Source organism: Nomascus leucogenys, chromosome 3 (assembly GCF_006542625.1).
Source record: "Nomascus leucogenys isolate Asia chromosome 3, Asia_NLE_v1, whole genome shotgun sequence".
In the NCBI taxonomy this organism is placed as follows: Eukaryota; Metazoa; Chordata; class Mammalia; order Primates; family Hylobatidae; genus Nomascus; species Nomascus leucogenys.
Genome location: NC_044383.1, coordinates 64,913,669 through 64,929,763, shown reverse-complemented (window position 1 = coordinate 64,929,763; position 16,095 = coordinate 64,913,669). Strand labels below are relative to the sequence as shown.

Below are 16,095 nucleotides of genomic sequence, written 5' to 3'. Positions count from 1 at the left end.
TCTCATATTTAAAATGCAGCTTTTATGGAGGTTCAGGATTGTTCTAAGGAAGGCGTAACTATAGACTCTGATATAATGCAAGAAAAAGCAAAATCATTATATGATAACTTAGAGCAAAATGAAGGTGAAGGATTTCAAGCTGGAAAATTTAATGCCAGCAAAGGATGGCTTGATAATTTTAGGAAGAGTTTTGGCTTAATAAATTTCAAGATAACAGGAGAAGCAGCTTCTGCAGCCCAAGAGGCAGCAGCAGAGTTCCCAGATGCCAATAAGAAAATCACTGAGGAAAAATGATATTTGCCTGAACAAATGCAGATGAAAGTGTCCTATTCTGGAAAAAAAAAAAAAGCCACAAAGGACATTCATTAGCATGGATGAAAAGTGAGCATCAGGACTTAAGGCGGTAGATATAGGCTAACTATACTGTTTTATACAAACACACTTGGGTTTATGATCAGGGCTGCTCTTGTCTATGAAGCTGCTACACACTAAGTTCGAAGGAAAAAAATAAACAGCTTCCAGTCTTTTGGTTGTAAAACAAGAAGGCCTGGACAATGAGAATCCTTTTCCTGACTTGGTTCCATCAATGCTTTGTTCCTGAAATCGGGAAGTACTTAGCAAATAAGGGACTACTTTAAAAAATTCTTTTGATAGTGGACATGCCCCTAGCCACTGAGAACCCCTTGAGTTCAACACTGAAGGTGTCAAAGTGCTCTACTTGTCCCTAAGCACGATGTATCTAATTCAGCTTCTACACAGGGGATCATAAGAATATTTAAGGTTAATTACACATAGTACTCTCTAGAAAGGATTGTCAGTGCTATGGAAGAGAATCCCGATAGAGCGAACATCATGAAATTGTGGAAGAATTATAACATTGGAGATGCCTTTGTTGTTACAGAAAAGTAATGACAGCCATCAAGCATAATTCAGTAAGTTCCTGCTGAAGAAAACTGTATCCAAATGTTATAGAAAACTTCCCAGATTTATGATGATGCCAATCCAGGAAATCATGAAAGAGATTGTGGATATGGCAAAAAAAAAAAAAAAAAAAAAAAAATCATGTGGTTGGGGGGTAGATAAAGAGTTTCTAGCAATGTATCTTGGAGAAATTCAAGAGCTAACACACACCACACCAAACAAATTAGCAGAAGACCACTTGATGAAGATAAATTCTTATGAACCAGTGCCAGAAGATTAGAAAGAAGACATGGAAGAAGACATAGAAAAAGCATTGCCAGAAAACATTTTGACATTAGACAATGTGGCAGAAGAGTTCTGATTGCTCAACGTTGGTTTTGATTTCCTTTAGGGCATAGACTCTTCTATAATACAGCCACTGAAACTAAAGCAAATGGCAGGAGAAGGATTGGTACTGTACAGAAACATTCCTATAGAAATGAAAAAGCAAACAGTTATGACAAAAGTTACGAGGTATTTTCATGAAGTTAGAGCGTGTCTGTCTCTCCTGCCTCTCCTTCCACCTCTTCCACCTCTGCCACTCCTGAGACAGCAAAGCCAATCCCTCCTCTTCCTCCTCTTCCTCACTCTAGCCAATCCCTCCTCTTCCTCACTCTACTCAATGTGAAGACAATAAGGACCTTAAAGATGACTCAATTCTCCTTAATGAATGGTAGACATATTTTCCCTTCCTTGTGCTTTTCTTATAACATTATTTTCTCTAGCTTTATTGTAAGAATAGAGTAATGCATGTAGTATAGAAAATATGTGTTAGTAGACTACATTACCGGTAAGGCTTCCAGTCAACAGTTAGCTATTAGTAATTGTTTGAGGAGTCAAAAGTTCTACATAGATTTTGACTATTTCAGAGGTTGGTGCCCCCAACACCCACATTGTTCAAATGCAATTTAACATGTTAACTACCAATAAATATTAACACTAGGCATTATAGGTCTTATCTCTAGGTATGTGCTTCCTAGTAAAAAGCCTACTTTCCCAATTCACCTCTAATGTACATGAATCCAAATTTATTAATAAGTGATTGAGAAGAATCATAGGTAGAAAAATCTGTAGGCATTTTAATTTTTCAATATCTCCACTATAACAGGTATCATTTTAAAATATAATTTATAATAAATATGGATCCGACTTCACTATTATTTTGTACTATATGATTTATAGCCATATATACCTAAAGGACTATAAATACTGTTATTTTTATAGGAACATAATTAAGTAAAATTGCCCAATATTCTTTGACAAAATAATACACCTAGGAGAATCTCAGCCTTTCAGAAAATAAATCTACAGGAAAGACATCTTGTTCATTCACTTAACAGATACTTACTGACTACCCTTCTATGTACTAGGCACCAGCCACTGGGCAAATAATCAATAAGCTATATCACATCATTACTCTTATGTCATAAGTAAGACAGAAAGATGTCTTCCTTATGTATGTGTATATAAAATCATCATAGTCTGTGCTGTGCAGAAAAGGGAGTGTTACAACATACATTTAAGAAGAACACATAATTTAGCTTGGTGGGTTATGTGATATTTTTTATCACACTTTGTGGTGAAAATAGTTTACTTTTCTCTGTCTCTAAAAGTCCCAAAGGAACGGATTGTGGATTGTTTACCATTCTATATTCATTTCAGAGCACAGCATTGTGAAACTTTATTATTTTTTAATGAGTGCATAAACTAATCTAGAAAAACAAACTAAGAGCACATAACGTCAGTGATTCATGAAGCATTTATTAACTGAAGATAGTGCTAAGTCTTTCCTACGTCTTGAAGACTCAAAGTGTAAATTGCGGTATAATTGTGGAAACCAAATAATGAAAAATTATTCTTTGGAAATATTAACTGCATTTTTCGTAAAGCAGGTATTATTTCTCATTTTTAAAATGGGCTTTATTATAAATTCCAAGTCAAAATGGTGAAATTCCTTTTTGTTTTAGATAAACATAGAAAAGTCAAATTAGAATATGAGACAAAATATACAGAAAGATAATTCATTTTTTCCCTCAAAAGCAAAGGAAGTTTTAAATAACTTAAATAAATTTAGAAAACATTCATTGAGAAACAGAATATAAACAGCAGCATGAAAAAGCATTTCACATTGGATTCCATCATTAAATTACGTATATGAGCTTCTAAGAATTCACAGATTATAAGCACATTATCAAAGTAAGTTCTTGAAAGCATTTGTTTATATACTTATAAATTGCCTTAAGGAACAACCAGAGACATCTATTCAAAAATCGTATGTGCAGCATAAAGCACTAAGCAAAAGAAATAGATTCTGGCTAAGTTAACCAAAATAAAGAAAAGTATGAAAGGGGATATAATTTATTTGAAGACTATTGGTTTTCCTTCCAATAAAATAAGGGAAAATAAAAGCCTCCTCATGTAAAATCCAAGGTACTTCTTGTGATTCAAAAGGTCATTTTTGGCTGCTTGATCTGAATCCCCTGAGGTGCTTGTTAAAAATGATGGATTCTTGAGTTCCAGCTCATAATTACTGAATCAGACTATCTAGTGATGGCCTCCAGGAATCTGCATTTTAACCCCATCGGGAAGGAAAATTAAGTCTTTTAATATTTGTTCTTAGAGTGACTCTGCTCTAAAGTTTCCAAATACAATGTTTTTCTATAAATGTCGAAAATTTTGGGGAGATTAAATTACACTTTCCACTCCAAGTTGCAGAACCGTCTCTATCTTCATGTCCTTATAGGATACATATTATATTATACTCTCAATAATATTACTTGTGTGGATACTTCTCTCTTAAGTTTTCCATAATTTATGAGCTTAGACTAGCATCTTGATAGTCTGTGTATACCTCACAGCACAAGGAACAAGGACTTTTCACATTTATGTGCTTAAATATTACTTGAATTGAATTACACTGATAACATACAAGAGTAATGACAGTTTTATGGGTAAGAATATTACATTGAATGGACTTTTTGGTGTGTGCATAAATTTAAAATTGTGAAACTTATTCTGAATCTTATTAGTTCATTTTATATAAGAGTAAAAAATGACAGCAGGCTCATGGTTAAATTTAATGGAAACCAGAGGTCCCCAGAGAATAAAAGTCATAATCCATCATTTCTTTTCTCATATATTTAGTAAAATATACCAAGTTTCAAAATCTTTTTATTTCTCTGAAAATGGCATTTGAGATTGATTAGGTCAGGAGCTGCACACATTTTTTAAATCATTTAGCTGCTCATCCTGATATCTGAGAATTTCTGATATTGATTAGAAACTGCACCACTTACTGAATAAGACATAACAATGATAATTTTGTTTTTGACAACACCCGCCTGTATTAGTTTATGTGCAACAAAACAGCTTTCCTTGTTAAAAAAAATACATTACTATAAATATAAATAATGTATAATTCAAGACTCAGAGCAAAAACTCCTTCTCTCTATGCTGTAACTTAAAAATAATTCCCCAGGAGGAAAGGGCTCTGGTTATTTGGATAGTATATGTGAGATGCAGACATCTGTTAGGATACTTTTTCCCCTATTTTTTTTTTAAAGTTTTTGCATTGTAGTTCCAATCTCTCCAATACGTGTCATATTCACATGAATAGCTGTCTTTGCAAAATTAAATAAATAAATAAAACCCTGAAGACTCATTATTAACAAGTGACCATTTGTTTCAAATATTGTTTAGCTAAAGTAGATATCCCATATAAATGAAGGGTTAATAGAATCACAGGGGCCTTTAATAAAATTCTGTAAGTACTTTTGCTGGAAAGGCTGAATCTCCTAAAAATCCCTTCTTTTGATTTTTATAATTCATAAATTTTCTTTTGACTTGGTAAGCAAACGTTATCATTTGGTAATAATTATCTTGAAAATAAACATTTTTATTATGTTATTGAAAATATATGTTAAATGAAATGCCTATTTAAATAAAACTAAACACTGTACTAAAAACTGGAGGCCTATGTTATGTGTTTTTTTTAAAAAAGCTAATTTGATAAAACATTTTATACTATATTTTCAGTAATATCTAGAGAGAAATAGCTGCAGTAAGTTCAAGTAACATTTTTAAATAAACTCGTTCAACTGAAAATATTTGCCTAACTTTATTAAATGAATCTATTATAATGATACATATGCATTTTTAATATAAATGAAATGACCTAAGAATACAATTATTACTGAAAAGCAAGTGACAGTAAAAGAAGCTATCAAACTTTACATTGTTCGAACATATTGAACCGCCTCTTTCTTGCTGAAATTTCTTGGCAAGAGTTCATTAATAAGTATGTGATGAATATAAAATAAGAAATATTCAAAGTGACATGCCTTATAATTTTACATATTGGCCTATTTTATAATTCAGAGTGGTGTTTGGTTTATTCGGGCTGCTATTTAAAAAAAAAACAACATGAACTAAGTGGTTTATAAACAACAGAAATTTACTTCTTATAATTCTGGTGACTGGGAAGTTCAAAATCAAGTTTGCTGACAAATTCAGTATCTGTTGAGGCCTACTTCCTAAATCATAGGTGGCCAACCTTTTACCATAACTTTGTATGGCAGTAGGAAAGAGAGGACTCCCCCTTTTATAAAAGCAGTAATCTCATTTATTGGGGGATCCATGATCTAACCACCTTGAAATGCTCCACCTACTAATACCATTGCTTTGGGGGTTAGGATTTTAATATATGAATTTTAAGGGGATATAAACATTTAGAACATAGCAGCCATTTTTATCAACTAGTATTTATTATACATCATGAAATTCATCTCCATTCAAGACAAAAGAGAACTATGTTTCTGTCACTAATTTATTGGCATAACTTATTTTATTGCAATTCACAAATATTGAGTTTTTTTTGCAAAGGGAAGGTTTGTGGGAATCCTGTATCAAATATAATTATCAGTACTATTATTTTTTATTATTATTATTTTTGAGACGGAGTCTCATTCTGTCACCCAGGCTGGAGTGCAGTGGAATGATATCAGCTCACCGCAACCTCCGCCTCCTGGGTTCATGTGATTCTCCTGTCTCAGCCTCCCTAGTAGCTGGGATTAGAGGCATATGCCACCACGCTTGCCTAATTTTTGTATTTTTAGTAAAGATGGGATTTTGCCATGTTGGCTAGGCTGGTCTTGAACTCCTGATCTCAAATGATCTGCCCACCTCAGCCACTCAAATTATTGGGATTATAGGAATGAACCGCTGCACCTAGCCTTATCAGTGCCATTTTTCTAACATGTGCACACTTCATTTCTCTGTGATACATTTTGTTAATTCTCACAATATTTCAAATGTTTTCATTATTATATATGTTATGTTGATAAGTGATCAGTAATTTTTTATGTTACTATTGAAGTTACTTTGGGGCACTATTAATCACACCCATATGAGATGAAAACCTTAAATAATAAATGTTGTGTGTGTCTGACTACTCCAACAACTGGCTGTTCTCTAGCTCTCTCCCTCTACTAAAGCCTCCCCATATCCTGAGACATAACAATATTAAAATGAGGCCGATTAATAACCCTACAATGACCTCTAAGTGATCAAGTGAAAGGAAGAATTGCACATCTCTCAATTTAAATCAAAATCTAGAAATAACTAAGCCTAGTGTGGAAGGCATGTTGAAAGCCAAGAGAGGCTGAAAGCTAGGCCTTTTGCACCAAATAGTAAGCCAAGCTGTGAAGGAAAAAAAAAAAAAAAAACTTGAAGAAAATTTAAAGTGCCCCTCCAGTGAACATGCAAATGGTAGGAAAGAGAAAGAGAAACAGTCTTATTGCTGATAGAGAGAAAGTTTTAGTAATCTGGATAGAAGATCAAATAAGTCATGATAGTCCAGTTAGGCAAAACCCAATCCAGAGCAAGAATTTGACTCTTCAATTCTGTGACGGCTGAGAGAGGTGTCAAGGCTGCAGAAGAAAGTCTGAAGCTAGGAGAGGTGGGTTCATGAGTTTTAAGGAAAAAGGCTATCTCCAAAACATAAAAGTACAAGGTGAAGCAGGAAGTGACTGTAGAAGCTGCAGCATTATTAGGAAGATCTAGCTAAGATGATTGATGAAGGTGACTACACTCAACAACACATTTCCAGTGTAGGTAAAACAGCTTTCTATCAGAAGAAGATGCTATGTAGGACTTTCACAGTTAGAGAGGAGATGTCGATGCCTGAATTCAAAGCTTCAAAGGACAAGCTGACACTCTGGTTAGGGGATGATGCAATTTGTGACTTGAAGTTGAAGCCAGTGTTCATTTACCATTCCCCAAATCCTAAGGCCCTCAGTAATTATGCTAGATCTAGTCTTCCTATGCTCTGTAAATGGAACAACAAAGCCTGGATAACAGCACATCTGTTTACAGCATGGCTTACTGAATACTTTAAGCCCAGTCTTTAGACCTACTGACCAAAAAAAAAAAAAAGATTTGTTTCAAAATATTACTGTGCTTTGACAATATAGATGATCATGCAAGAATTCTGATGGAGATGTACAAGGAGATTAATATTTTCATGCTTGCTAATACAACATCCACGCTGTAGCCCATGACTGAAAGAGTAATTTTGACTTTCAAGTCTTACTATTTAAGAAATACAATTCATAATGCTATAGCTGCTGCAGATAGTAATTTCTCTGATGGATCTGGGATAAATAAATAAAAATCCTTCTGGAAAAGATTCACAATTCTAGATGCCATTAAGAATATTCAGGATTTATGGACAGAGGTCAAAATATCCACATTAATAAGAGTTTGGAAGAAGTTTATTCCAATGTTCACAGAAGACTTTGAGGGATTCAATACTTTAGTGGAGGATGGAACTGCCGATGTGGTGGAAATAATGAGACTAGGATTAGAAGTGGAGCTTGAACATATGACTGAATTGCTGCCATATTGTGATCAAACTTGAACGAATGAGGAATTGTTTATTATGGATGAGCAAAGAAAGTGGTTTCTAGAAAAGGAACCTACTTCTGGTGAAGATGCTATGACCATTGTTGAAATGACAAAAAGAGATTTAGAATATTACATAAACAGTTGATAAAACAGTGGCAGGATTTCAGATTTACTTCAACTTAAAAGAAGTTTTACTGTGGATGAAATGCTATTAAACAGCAGTGCCATAAGATAAATCTTTTGGAAAGCAAGAGTCAACTGATGCATTAGGAAACCAAAATTTGTATGACTCACTTTATTGCTATATTCACTTCATTGCAGTAGACTGGAACCAAAGCCACAATATCTCTGAGGTATGCCCGTATTTTAACAATTTTATGAAGTAACCAATGCGAACTTAAAATAAGATGAAAATAAATTTTTCCTACACAGAAATGAAACTATGTTAGTGTACTAGCTAATTAATTATATTATTAGTTAGTTGCATAAATCTCAAGATTATGAGAAACTTGACAGAACTGACCTAAGTAGAGCTAACTGCCCACTTCCTGTGGGAAAAAAAGAGGAACCATAATGGCTTTCCTGATTACATTTAATAGCATAATTCTGACTGGGAATTACACTTTGCACTACTTTTCTTTGTCTTTTTTTAGCAGAGCAGGACCTGTACTCTGGAAGCATCTGACTGGAATGAAGAATGAGGAGAGAAAGCAAAGATCAGTTGTTGACAGGTAGATTAATTTATAGCTGTAATGGAATAAGAAATGATAAGGGGAACAGGGAAAATAACCCATGAGAATCAAGATTTAAAAAGTCAAGCAAAACACTTACTGCTAATATATAATAAAAATAAAGGACTGTTAGTTATGCAAGAGAAGTGTTTAAGCAATATAGTCTCCTGAAAAATAAAGGATATTTTAAAAGATAAACTATTGTATAGATTAGCCAACATGATTAATATTTTTTAAAATTCCCACTAAGTTATTGTGAGTTGGGCAAATCATTTTCAGCAGATGATAAAGTTAATAATATTATCAACATTGTTCTGGGATGTCACCACAATAAGTGATGCACAATCCTTGGAGACACTACCAAACTCTTTGTCCCAGGTGATGGTGTATAATAGAAACTCCTTCCAGTAAAATAAGTGACATCCTTTTAGTCTTCTATTACTAGATTTTTTTAAAAGAAAAGAAATACAGTAAGACTTCCCACTCTGAATTGGGCAATGATAAAAAATGTGCTGCAAGTTTTTTCTTTCCATCTCTATAAAAAAAAAGGCAATGCAAATTTTATTGTCATTTCAACATGCCACAATAATGTACAATGATTATGAAGAAATGATCTCAGTTTAAATGCTACTTCGCCCCTTAAGGCATTAAAATAGCACAGAAAAATTTCAGAGAAATCAAGTTAAATCTAGGTCATGAACAGAATATATGGCTGGTTTCATGAAATGGCCCCAATTTGTGATGATTGATTATATTTTAAATTAGTCTGTAGCCTCAAGATAATTCTCCAGAATGCCACAATAAGTATATATTTCTTTATATGCTGTATATTTATTGTACATTAATAAAACATGAATTATTAAATGCATATTTCTATAAATAGCAGCTGAATTTATATTACAGCATGTCTGATATTAGCTAATATCATTGTTTTAATGTAGCTGCATCAATACATATACTTTGTGTTCCTATCTCCTTTATATTGAAGAATGATGTAGGTTTACATGTTGTATATGCTTTGTTGCATTTTATGGGTGAGGCAATATAAGAATATAAAGGGAAAAATATGTTTAAAATGATTAGCAATATCAAACTGAATGAGAGGACACATTCTAGTTTTATAAAACTAATGATTTCTCACCAGGCCTAAGACTTTAATAGTTGAGATGTGGTTTGTCATCTTCCATTTCATTTAAAAATACTTTGGAAATTGTCCATTTGAGTGAGTTAAGATAAAAAAAAAAAAAAAAAAAAACCTTGAGGCTTAAAAATACCCTTAATTTAAAACTGGATATCTTAAAAGAATAACTTTTTTTTTTTTTTTTTTTTTTTTTTTTTTTTTTTTTTTTTTTGAGGCTTATAAATCCCTTAATTTTAAACTGGATACAAAAGGAATGATTTTAGGAAGGTATGACTGTCTCTCAGGATTACGTACTGCTCTCATTTTAAAAGCAAAACAAAATAACAAAACTGAGGCCCAGATTTGAGTCGCTGTAATTGAATCATAAAATTCACTTAGAAAAGGTTTGATGAATAAATCAATAATTATAGAATTTGCTTAAGGTTATAGAGCCTCTGTGGATGAGCAATTCATTCCTATATCACATAATTATTAAGCATTGATTTTAATCCAGGTAATATACTTAGTTTTATAGATTCAAAGATAAATAATAAACATTCCTGGCTTTCAAGAACTGACATGAGAAAAAGAATATGTAAACCTACTGAATTAGAATGCAAGGTAATAGAGAAACCCAAGAAAACCTAAAACTTAAGTCATATTTTGTCCTATTACTCTTTAAAGTTCTTAACTGACTTCCCTTTATTTTAGAGTAAAAATCAAAGTTTGTATGATAGCTTACCAGGTCTTTCATCAGCTGCCTCTATACCTTCTTTCTGAACAAATTCACTTTTGTTCATATTTTTTCACTCGAGCCACCCTTCACCTCCATTTCCATTTCTTGAGAGATCAAACATGCCCTTCTTACCTTCTTCTAAGCATCTGGCAAAAATCATCATTTCTTCTCTTACTATACCCATATATTTTATCATATTGGTCAGGTAACCGAAGCATAGAAAGATGACATAATTTCCTCAAAATTATAGATCCTGTACATGGTTGAGCCATAATTTGCATACAGTAGTCTGGTTTCAGATCCAACATCTTAACTGCTTTATTTTAAACCATTTATTTTACTGCCTCTCTAGTAGGGGAATCCAAAAAGAAAAGAAAATGCAGACCATTTTTAAATGGTTTCTCTCAAGAGGGTTTGCTCCTTGGCTTTGAGTTAGAAGAGAATAATTGGATACACAATGGAGGGAGAAGGGGTTGTAAGTGACAATATAGAAGACAGAGTTTGGCCAAGCTTAGAACTACTGCCAGATGTTACCAGTAGCTGTGTCTCCAAAGAATTAAAAACCAGTAATATGAAAGTACCTCACTGTAGGAAGGGTCCCCTTTTTAAACTAGGCAACTCTAGATTTCAGTAAGACCAGGCCACAATAGTACTTGTAGCAAAAGAAAGGAAATCAAGAGAAGAGAACCATGCCAGCATTAATATCTTTCCTTTCTCGCTACAGGATTGGCTTAATTACTGGGTGTGGCAAATGTAAATATAATGATTCAGTAAGCACAATCAATGTTACACTATTCCCATGTTTAATTACATATCTCTGCATGGTACCTTTTTCATGTTGGTCAGCCCATTAAATCAAATATTTAAACAAATTGAAGTTAGCAACAAAGTTTTGAATTACTGTAGTAGAACTAAGTCAAGGGAAAAAAGAGAAGACAAAGCAAGTTTAATTACAGTGTATTTGTGAATCAATTATAATAACTTAAATATGCCAATGCTTTAGATTACTAATAAACAATGCAACATTAAGAATCATTTATTTACTGTGTTGCTTTTTATTCTACATTTTATGTGTATGTTTATAATTTAATAACTTCTATTAGTAGAGTCAGTCATGCACATAATTTATAAATTACATGTATTTTGGAAATATACGAACAAAACATTGTATTGAAAGGAGATCAAAATCAAGGAAGTTTGAAAACTGTTGGCAGAAGGCTGACTAAATAGGGACATAGAATCAATTGTAATTGAGTCCTAATAGAGACACATTCAATCTATACAGATATATATGACTTTGAAAATGATTTTGAGTGCTTTTAAAACACTTAATTGTATTATAATTTAATAATTTAAAGTAGTTATCTCCCTTTTGAGTTGATAGATATCAGAAAATATTAAAGATTTAGTTTATAATTTAAACAAAAGCTGATTTTGTTGGATTGTATTTATGCTTAACCTTAATAAAATGGCAACTTCTGAGTGAAACCCAAAATACAGTTCTAAAATAATATTTTTGTATATGATTTGTACAGAATCTTTACCCTTCAGCTGTCCAGTAACAACATTTAAATCTATACAAGAAATCTTTGAAAATAAAATCCTTATGATGCTTGTCAGTGCCTGAGAAATGGATGTCAAGCATAAATCTATTAAATAAATAGATATCATGGATTAAATGGTTCTTATTTTATAACATTATGAATTTCATGTCAGTTTTATTTTTCCTCCACATTGATACTCTCGATTTTAAAAAGATAAAGTGTTCACATTGCACTTCATCTTTTGATTTACTTATAGAGTATCACTGAATAGGAATTAGCTTTGAAAGAGGTCATCTATGGGCAAAATGTCAACAGGATTGCTACACTGCCCAAACAGAATAATGTACAATATGAAGTAAGAGTGATTTAATTAATTGAAACTGTCTCAGTAGAGTGCACTTCTTATCTAGTGAAGACATAAAAAAGATAGATAACTGCATTATGTCAATTAATCTACTCATATTTCAGGGTGAATATAAGAAATGAGGGAGCATATGAGCTATTTGTGTCAGGATAGATAATAAATATATATAGCTTCACTCATTTGAGTCTATACAACCAGTTTTCCCCACACACAAAACTTAGACTTTTGATGTTTCTAGTCATAAACAATGACACTTCCAACATAATATTTTTAAAAACTCTTATTACAATTTTTAAAATCATTATTTAAAGATATTTGGATACTATTATAAAGCCCATTTAAGGATTCCTCCTACTTTTTACTTCTGTTGTACTAGTATGTGTTAATGAGGTTACTATGAAGTAGATATGCTGATTTAACAACAGATGATGAACATTTTCTTGATGAACATTTTCTTGGTAATTTTTTTTTTCTGCTAAGTTTTAAGACTCAATTTTGTGGTTATTTCTCCCTGTTTTAAACATGGTGAGATACTCTCCTGTACCCTAGTCCTTAAACAGAAAAATCATAAAACCATGAGTCTAAAGAAGACCAGTCTTTGGCACAAGTTTTCATGACTTTGTAGCATTTAAGCACCAAGCTCTTAAACACCCAGCATAGAGCATCTTTATTTAGTAAACTGAGGAAGCAGCAAAGCACAGCACTGTGTAAAGTAGGCAGAGACTACTCAACTCCAGGAATCCTGTTTCTATTAGAATCCCATCTGGAATTAGGAGATCTGATTATTCAAAAGACAATGAAAATCCTGATTCTTATATGATGAAATTTGTCCATTATTAAATTTTGAAAAATGATTCAAACTTAAAACATTGTAGACCAATTAATGAAAGGCAAACTGGACTTCTGAGGTCAGATATAGTCTCTGGGCCCTCCAGTTAAACTACCCTTGACATCTGCCTTCCAATCATATAGAAGCAGAGATGACCCCATTATAGACAGATTCTCCCACTGGATGGCTTTTCTTCTAAAGGAGCAGACAGGTTACCAAACTACCAACTGAAAACTAAAAGATATATGATAATATTTTCCACACCACTTTTGCGAAGAAGGATATACTGATGATGACTGTCTTGGTAGTAAGATTTGAAATTACTTTCTAAAAAATTTTAATTGTATTTGTCCGTATCTTTTTAAACTGCCTACAAAAGAACATGTATTAGTTTTTCACTCAGATTTTTAAATGTTATTAAATAATTATGTACAGAATTAAAAAAGGAAGTTCAATGCTCTGTAATCAATTTTCGTGTACAAGAAAAACAAGACAGTGGCGTCATTTGAAAATATGAAAGAATTAGCTAGCTCTACATTATTGATAGAAGAGACTATTTTAAATTGTAAATTTATTTATGATGGGTTTGTAATATGTCCTGCCCAATAAAGACAACTGAACTCCCTCTGCCTTACAGTGCAGCCAGGGACATATCTTCTTAGTGAACTTATTTCTGTGATACGATCCAGGTTTTATTCTCATCCATCCCTCCAGCAGTCTTACTGCAGCAAAATCAGTTTCTTGTAACAGAAATAAAAGTTTATTTCTTAGCTTCCGGAAATTATTGACTTTCAATAATTTTTGAGATTCTGCCTCCCTTTAACAAAGTACAAATAAACCTCTTTTTAACATTCAGACAATCCCAAAACTTGCTGAAAATCAGACAATGAATACCTATTGGGGCCTCCCTTGACATATATTAATTTTCTGGTACAATCTTTTGTAAATATTTAATAATTAGCTCCTGTTTTATGAATATACAGATGTAGGACAAGCCTTATATGAATAGGTCCTGGTTGTAGCAATTGAACTGATGCAATCACATGTCATCCCTGAAAACAAAAGCAGATGCCACTGAAGACCATCTTTGTCAAAATATTTCCTCAAGCCTGTGAAAGCTCTTAACCTACACAAATGTTATGACTTTGCTTAGGGCTGTAATTTCTTCTTTTTGAACTCAAGTCACAAAAGAGGATTTGTCAGTTGAATGAATAAGGAGAAGTAGCAAATTATTTGGGGATCTGACTAATTAAGCCTATCAGGAAGTACCTCAGGCAATGTCATTATTTGTTTAGCTAAATTGTCAGTCTAGACAATGAGGGAGTAAGGCCTTATTTTATTCTTCCTCCTCTATGATATTTTGCTCAACTGCATATTCTAAGCTGCTCTAGAAGAATTCACTTATTAAGTCAAACTCTAAGTGAGGCCTAAAAATAAATTTAAAAAACCCTTTTTACAAAAAGATAAGAATAACAGTCATATAGTGACTGAAAAAATAAATTTCTTTAAAGTCTGATTTAATTAGGGTTGTTAGACAAACTATTGGACACAATTATGAGTTTCAGATAAAAACTGATTCTTTTACTATAAGTATGTCCCATGCAATATTTGGACATCTGTATTTTTGTTTACTGAATCTGGCAATCTTAGACTGAATTTATGTTCTGGAGAAAGTGTAGAATAAGTATGTTTAAAAGAGGGTTCAGAAGATTTGTATGAAAACTAACTGTGGAAGTCGGCCTCAGCTCTTTAGATATATGCCTGTTCTGCCACAACTGTCCAGCAGTCTCCTCTACTCAGCTGCTTCTACTTGTCACGTTTTCCAGAATCCAGCTACGTTCTGTCACAGCTCTCCATACTCATATCACAATTTTTACTGAGACCAAGTTTTGATTTATCATTATCATATGGAAGACTCTATATCGGATAACTTTTTTAAACTTGTTTATTCTATTTATCAGTATTCAAGCAAATAAAGGGTTTTGCAAGCCTATATTCCCATCCACAAAGGAATTAAGGTATACCTTAATTTCCAATATAAGAAAAGAATAGTGATTAAAAAAGAATATAGAAAAAAAAGAAAAACTTTTATCAGAAGGTGCCAGGCTTATTATTCAAAGAAATCTTGTTTCATTTCCTTTGCTACATCTATCTTTTTTCTATAATTTTCATCTAATGTAGCAAATAAAATATACACATATGTAAATAACACATACAAATTCCTATGTCAATTTATTGTATAAATATCACTCACAGAAAGGTGAATGAGAAGGCAGTACAAAATAAATTCACTTTATTTCACAATTTTAACTTGACTGCCTTGAATTATTGGACGATCCTTTAAGATGTATACTGTAAAGGCAGTCCTGTGCAATTTTTTTATACTAATACTTCATGGTGTTTCCTGCAATGTTTCCCAGATATCTACACAAAAATTATAATAATACTTACTATGGTTTGTTTTTACTTTTTATTTGTATGTATTAGGTTCTTCATTCATCCAATTGTCTCCTCTTAGAAACAATTATAAGGGTCAAATTACAGTTAGACAAAGACACAGTAAATTTAAAATGCTTTGCACATTATATTTCTTCACCATTTTATAGTGTTAATTTTAAATTTTAGTTTTAGTTAAAATTGATGTATTTTAGAAATGTTTTCAGTTTGTCTCAGTATGTATATATATATATATATACACATTTATTTTGTACTGCCTTTTCATTCACCTTTCTGTGAGTGATATTTATACAATAAATTGACATATATATATATATACATATATATATATATATACATATATAAAACTCAGACCAAAAATTCTAGTGTAGTTGTTATGTCTATTGCATTTTATTATATTTAAGCCTAAAGAAAACCTTGGTGGCAAATGACAGAAATCTGTTGATTAAGC

At 32.3% G+C, this 16,095-nt stretch overlaps 1 protein-coding gene across 1 annotated transcript in view; it reads right to left on the bottom strand.

Moving 5' to 3' along the window:
* EYS (eyes shut homolog) overlaps positions 1 to 16,095 on the bottom strand; it is a 1,808,075-nt gene that overhangs the window by 1,285,991 nt on the left and 505,989 nt on the right.